General features: G+C 50.3%; 1 pseudogene; it reads right to left on the reverse strand.

Annotated features, from left to right (window-relative positions):
- Positions 1-5832, reverse strand: part of LOC111973565 (MAGUK p55 subfamily member 7-like) — a 173846-nt pseudogene that overhangs the window by 58606 nt on the left and 109408 nt on the right.

Consider the following 5832-nt stretch of genomic DNA (forward strand, 5'->3'; position numbering starts at 1 on the left):
CACGCGAAAACCCCCAAGTACTCAACGTTATCAAAGCAAGATGAAAGAGGTAACTCTGGGCCTGGCTGGCGCTTTAAATACTAGTTTTGTAAGGGTGGAGGCCAAGACAGGGATAAGACAGACAGTATACTAGACAGGGAGTTTCTGTAAATGGGGGTTGTGGCAGACAGACAGGTATAGCGTTAGACAGGTCTTGTAATGGGGGTGGCAGACACAGACAGGCTATATAGACAGGTAGGGGGGAAAAGGATGGGGGGTATGCGTGGAGGGTAGGACAGTCGGGGTAGGTCGAGGCGGAAAGAGACGGTAGCGGCAGGGGTAAGTAGCGAGAGTAGGGGTATGGGGTAGGAGGTGATTCAGAGTGGGTACGGGGAACGTCGCGTGGTTGCGAATCGGGAGGTAGTGGGAGGACAAGAGGACCTGGACGAGAGGCATGGAAGGAGAGGAGTAGGGAGGATTACACGCGAAAGAGTCAGTGGGGACAGGAGGAAAGGGGGTAGTGGGGACCAGGAGGAGGGGGTATAAGGCTTCTGGACACTGCAGGAGGCAGAAGGGCGCGCTACACGTTCCTCCTCCAAGGAGGACAGGAGAGAGGGGTGTAGTAGGCAATGCGGGATCAAGGAGTTAATGCAGTGTGAGAGTAAGGGAGTAGGGAGAAGAGAAAGGGAGAGGAGAGTTGTAGGGTGGGTAAGGCAAGGAGGAGAGGGGGTAGGAAGTATAATTGAACACAATATCCCGGGATAAGGAAAGAGGGCGTAATGGACGCGAATCGGGAAGAGAAGAAAGAAGAGAGCAGAGAGAGAGAAGGACAGGGGAGGAGGGGGGGGGGGGGAGGGGGAGGGGGGGGGGGGGGGGGGAGTGGGGGGGGGGGGACAGGCAGGAGAAGGTTGGTAGGTTGGGCATAGGAGAGGGAAACAGGAGGTAGTGGGGACAGAGGACAGGTGGGTAGCCGGTTGGCGGACAGGAGAGGGGTAGGCATGGGACACGGAGCGCTTAGAGGGGGTGCCCACCGGTCACTAGTAGGTTGTTGACGCCTGTCAGGAGTTACAGCGAGGGATAGAAGTTTAAAGAAATGGTCAGCCATAGGGGGAAAACAATGACATTTTTTTGTTTCCTTTTCAGGACGCCACAGATCATATGAATATGGTCGGTGAGGAATTGTACTAGGATTTAAATAAGAAACGGCGGGTGATACGGAGGAGAGGGGGCGTACCAAAGTCCGCAAAAGGTCAAATAGTTTTGACTAGAACGCGGAAGAACATTCAATGAAAACCTAAGGAAAATGTATAAAGCCCAGGGAAGTAGGATATATTCTTTATGTGTATAAAATGCTGTGGTGTTCCTCCAGTTTTCCTTTTCTCATTTAAAGATGGGGACAGGAGGAAGAGGGATCTATCAAACGACGAAGGAGAGTCCCTCATGTTCCATATAATCTTCCTCAAGCCGGTACGTGGGACAGGAAGGAGAGGGGGTAGGTGGGGACAAGGGGTAGGGGAGCTGGTCGAGACGGACAGTACAGGAGGGTAGTGGGACAGTGAGGACCGAGATAGTAGGAAGGAGGTACAGGAGGAGAGATGGTAGGGGAGTAGAGGACAGGGAGTAGTGGGGACAGGAGGACAACCACACAAAGAGGGGGGACGGGGACACGGGCAGAGGGGGAACAGGACCGAACACGGGGTAAGGGACAGGAAAGGAGAGGAGTAGGGAGGAGTAGGGGGACTGGGAGTAAGTGCACAGGGGCGAGGGGGACAGGAGGACAGGGAGACACGAGAGAAGGGGGAGGACAGCGAAGGACAGGGGTAGGTTGTGTGGGGTGGTGTCTGGTCCTTGGGTAGCCATAAACGTATGCACACACTCTCCATATCGACGGAACTGTTTGGAGAAGGTTCATGAAGCCTGCCGCGAGGATTGGCCATGGCCATACTGTTTAGCCTGCAACCACTACCAGTGAATATCGGCATTTCACCGCTCCTTGGCTCATGATCTGAAGGATATCTCCCCTCTTGAAGGCCAGGCCCGCCTCCTTACACGGGATGGCTTTGTCCTCAGCTGGGTCGTAGTCAAACAGTGTCTTCACAAACATCTGGAGAGAGATGGGAGGGGGAGGTTGAGAGAGAAAGAAGTTTTAAAAAGGACGACAGCGGTTTCTTCACATTACCTTTTGTCTCCTCTCCCCACTAGTCACCGTGGCAACATCAAGGTAGGCCGTCGCTACGGCGATCTAAACCTGCCCGGCTTCGGAACCAGATCAGACACACTTCACTGTTGCTTAATGTGATTGGCCAGGAAAGGTCAACACAATCAGGAGTTTGTCTATTACCTGCCTGAAGCCATTGGCTCTAGTCTCTCTGGGTTATTCCATCAACATGGTCTACATCCCAAATGGCACCCTATTCCCGACATAGTGCACTAGTTTGACCAGGACCGATAGGGCTCTGGTGAAAAGTAGTGCACTATAGGGAATGGAGGAGGAACACCCCCACATACTAAAGTCTGTCAGCTGTCTTAGAGCGTGGCGAGAGTTTAACGTCTACTGAGTCACAGACTCTAAATGTGACTCCTACTTCGTTCCGCTTTGTGATCTGGGCTGATTCGCAGGTCCAAATTAACTTCGGTAATCTTTCCCTACTGAAGAGGGAAACATATTTTGCAGAGATGGGCTAATTTATGTTGGCAGTCAGCGGAGGGACACAGCGCGTCATCAACACAACAGAAGTAAGACCTGGGAGAGAGAAAGGAGTGGAGACTTGGACAACTTCCCCGTTATAGCGAAAACAACTCACTACATCTTCACTCCAAGACGCCTAAGCAGTCACAGTAAATTACCAGTCCTTAGCCACTGGGGAATATGTGCAGACAGGAGACAGACAGACAGACAGACAAACAGACAGACAGACAGACAAAGACAGGAGACATAGACAGACAGGAGACAGACAGTGACAGCAGGAGGAAACATACTTTCTGGCTCTACAGCCTGACAGCAGGAGGAAACATACTTTCTGGCTATACAGCTAACAGCAGGAGGAAACATACTTTCTGGCTCTACAGCCTAACAGCAGGAGGAAACATACTTTCTGGCTCTCCAGCCTAACAGCAGGAGGAAACATACTTTCTGGCTCTACAGCCTGACAGCAGGAGGAAACATACTTCTGGCTCTACAGCCTGACAGCAGGAGGAAACATACTTTTGGCTCTACAGCCTGACAGCAGGAGGAAACATACTTTCTGGCTCTACAGCCTAACAGCAGGAGGAAACATACTTTCTGGCTCTACAGCCTAACAGCAGGAGGAAACATACTTTCTGGCTCTACAGCCTAACAGCAGGAGGAAACATACTTTCTGGCTCTACAGCCTAACAGCAGGAGGAAACATACTTTCTGTCTCTACAGCCTAACAGCAGGAGGAAACATACTTTCTGGCTCTACAGCCTGAAGCAGGAGGAAACATACTTTTCTGCTACAGCCTACAGCAGGAGGAAAACATACTTTCTGGCTCTACAGCCTAACAGCAGGAGGAAACATACTTTCTGGCTCTACAGCCTAACAGCAGGAGGAAACATACTTTCTGGCTCTACAGCCTAACAGCAGGAGGAAACATACTTTCTGGCTCTACAGCCTAACAGCAGGAGGAAAACATACTTTCTGGTCTTACAGCCTAACAGCAGGAGGAACATACTTTCTGGCTCTACAGCCTACAGCAGGAGGAAACTTACTTTCTGGCTCTACAGCCTGACAGCAGGAGGAACATACTTTCTGGCTCTACAGCCTGACAGCAGGAGGAAACATACTTTCTGGCTCTACAGCTAACGCAGGAGGAAACATACTTTCTGGCTCTACAGCCTAACAGCAGGAGGAACATACTTTTCTGGCTCTACAGCCTAACAGCAGGAGGAAACATACTTTCTGGCTCTACAGCCTAACAGCAGGAGGAAACATACTTTCTGCTCTACAGCCTACAGCAGGAGGAAAATACTTTCTCTCTACAGCCTGACAGCAGGAGGAAACATACTTTCTGGCTCTACAGCCTGACAGCAGGAGGAAACATACTTTCTGGCTCTACAGCCTGACAGCAGGAGGAAACATACTTTCTGGCTCTAACAGCCTAACAGCAAGGAGGGAAACATACTTTCTGGCTCTACAGCCTAACAGCAGGAGGAAACATACTTTCTGGCTCTACAGCCTAACAGCAGGAGGAAACATACTTTCTGGCTCTACAGCCTAACAGCAGGAGGAAACTACTTTCTGGCTCTACAGCCTAACAGCAGGAGGAACATACTTTCTGGCTCTACAGCCTAACAGCAGGAGGAAACATACTTTCTGGCTCTACAGCCTAACAGCAGGAGGAAACATACTTTCTGGCTCTACAGCCTGACAGCAGGAGGAAACATCTTTCTGGCTCTACAGCCTGACAGCAGGAGGAAACATACTTTCTTGCTCTACAGGCCTAACAGCAGGAGGAAACATACTTTCTGGCTCTACAGCCTAACAGCAGGAGGAAAAACATACTTTCTGGCTCTACAGCCTCAGCAGGAGGAAACATACTTTCTGGCTCTACAGCCTAACAGCAGGAGGAAACATACTTTCTGGCTCTACAGCCTGACAGCAGGAGGAAACATACTTTCTGGCTCTACAGCCTGACAGCAGGAGGAACATACTTTCTGCTCTACAGCCTGACAGCAGGAGGAAACTACTTTCTGGCTCTACAGCCTACAGCAGGAGGAAACATACTTTCTGGCTCTACAGCCTAACAGCAGGAGGAAACATACTTTCTGGCTCTACAGCTGACAGCAGGAGGAACATACTTTCTGGCTCTACAGCCTACAGCAGGAGGAAACATACTTTCTGCTCTACAGCCTAACAGCAGGAGGAAAACATACTTTCTGGCTCTACAGCCTAACAGCAGGAGGAAACATACTTTCTGGCTCTACAGCCTAACAGCAGGAGGAAACATACTTTCTGGCTCTACAGCCTAACAGCAGGAGGAAACATACTTTCTGGCTCTACAGCCTAACAGCAGGAGGAAACATACTTTCTGGCTCTACAGCCTAACAGCAGGAGGAAACATACTTTCTGGCTCTACCAGCCTGACAGCAGGAGGAAACATACTTTCTGGCTCTACAGCCTACCAGCAGGAGGAAACATACTTTCTGGCTCTACAGCCTGACAGCAGGAGGAAACATACTTTCTGGCTCTACAGCCTGACAGCAGGAGGAAACATACTTTCTGGCTCTACAGCCTAACAGCAGGAGGAACATACTTCTGGCTCTAACAGCTAACAGCAGGAGGAAACATACTTTCTGGCTCTACAGCCTGAACAGCAGGAGGACACATACTTTCTGGCTCTACAGCCTGACAGCAGGAGGAAACATACTTTCTGGCTCTACAGCCTAACAGCAGGAGGAAACTACTTTCTGGCTCTACAGCCTAACGCAGGAGGAAAACTACTTTCTGGCTCTACAGCCTAACAGCAGGAGGAAACATACTTTCTGGCTCTACAGCCTAACAGCAGGAGGAAACATACTTTCTGGCTCTACCAGCCTAACAGCAGGAGGAAACATACTTTCTGGCTCTACAGCCTGACAGCAGGAGGAAACATACTTTCTGGCTCTACAGCCTGACAGCAGGAGGAAACATACTTTCTGGCTCTACAAGCCTAACAGCAGGAGGAAACATACTTTTCTGGCTCTACAGCCTAACAGCAGGAGGAAACATACTTTCTGGCTCTACAGCCCTAACAGCAGGAGGAAACATACTTTCTGGCTCTACAGCCTGACAGCAGGAGGAAAACATACTTTCTGGCTCTACAGCCTAACAGCAGTATAAACCAATTCTTC

The sequence above is a fragment of the Salvelinus sp. IW2-2015 genome, linkage group LG14 (genome assembly GCF_002910315.2).
Source record: "Salvelinus sp. IW2-2015 linkage group LG14, ASM291031v2, whole genome shotgun sequence".
Taxonomy (NCBI): domain Eukaryota; kingdom Metazoa; phylum Chordata; class Actinopteri; order Salmoniformes; family Salmonidae; genus Salvelinus; species Salvelinus sp. IW2-2015.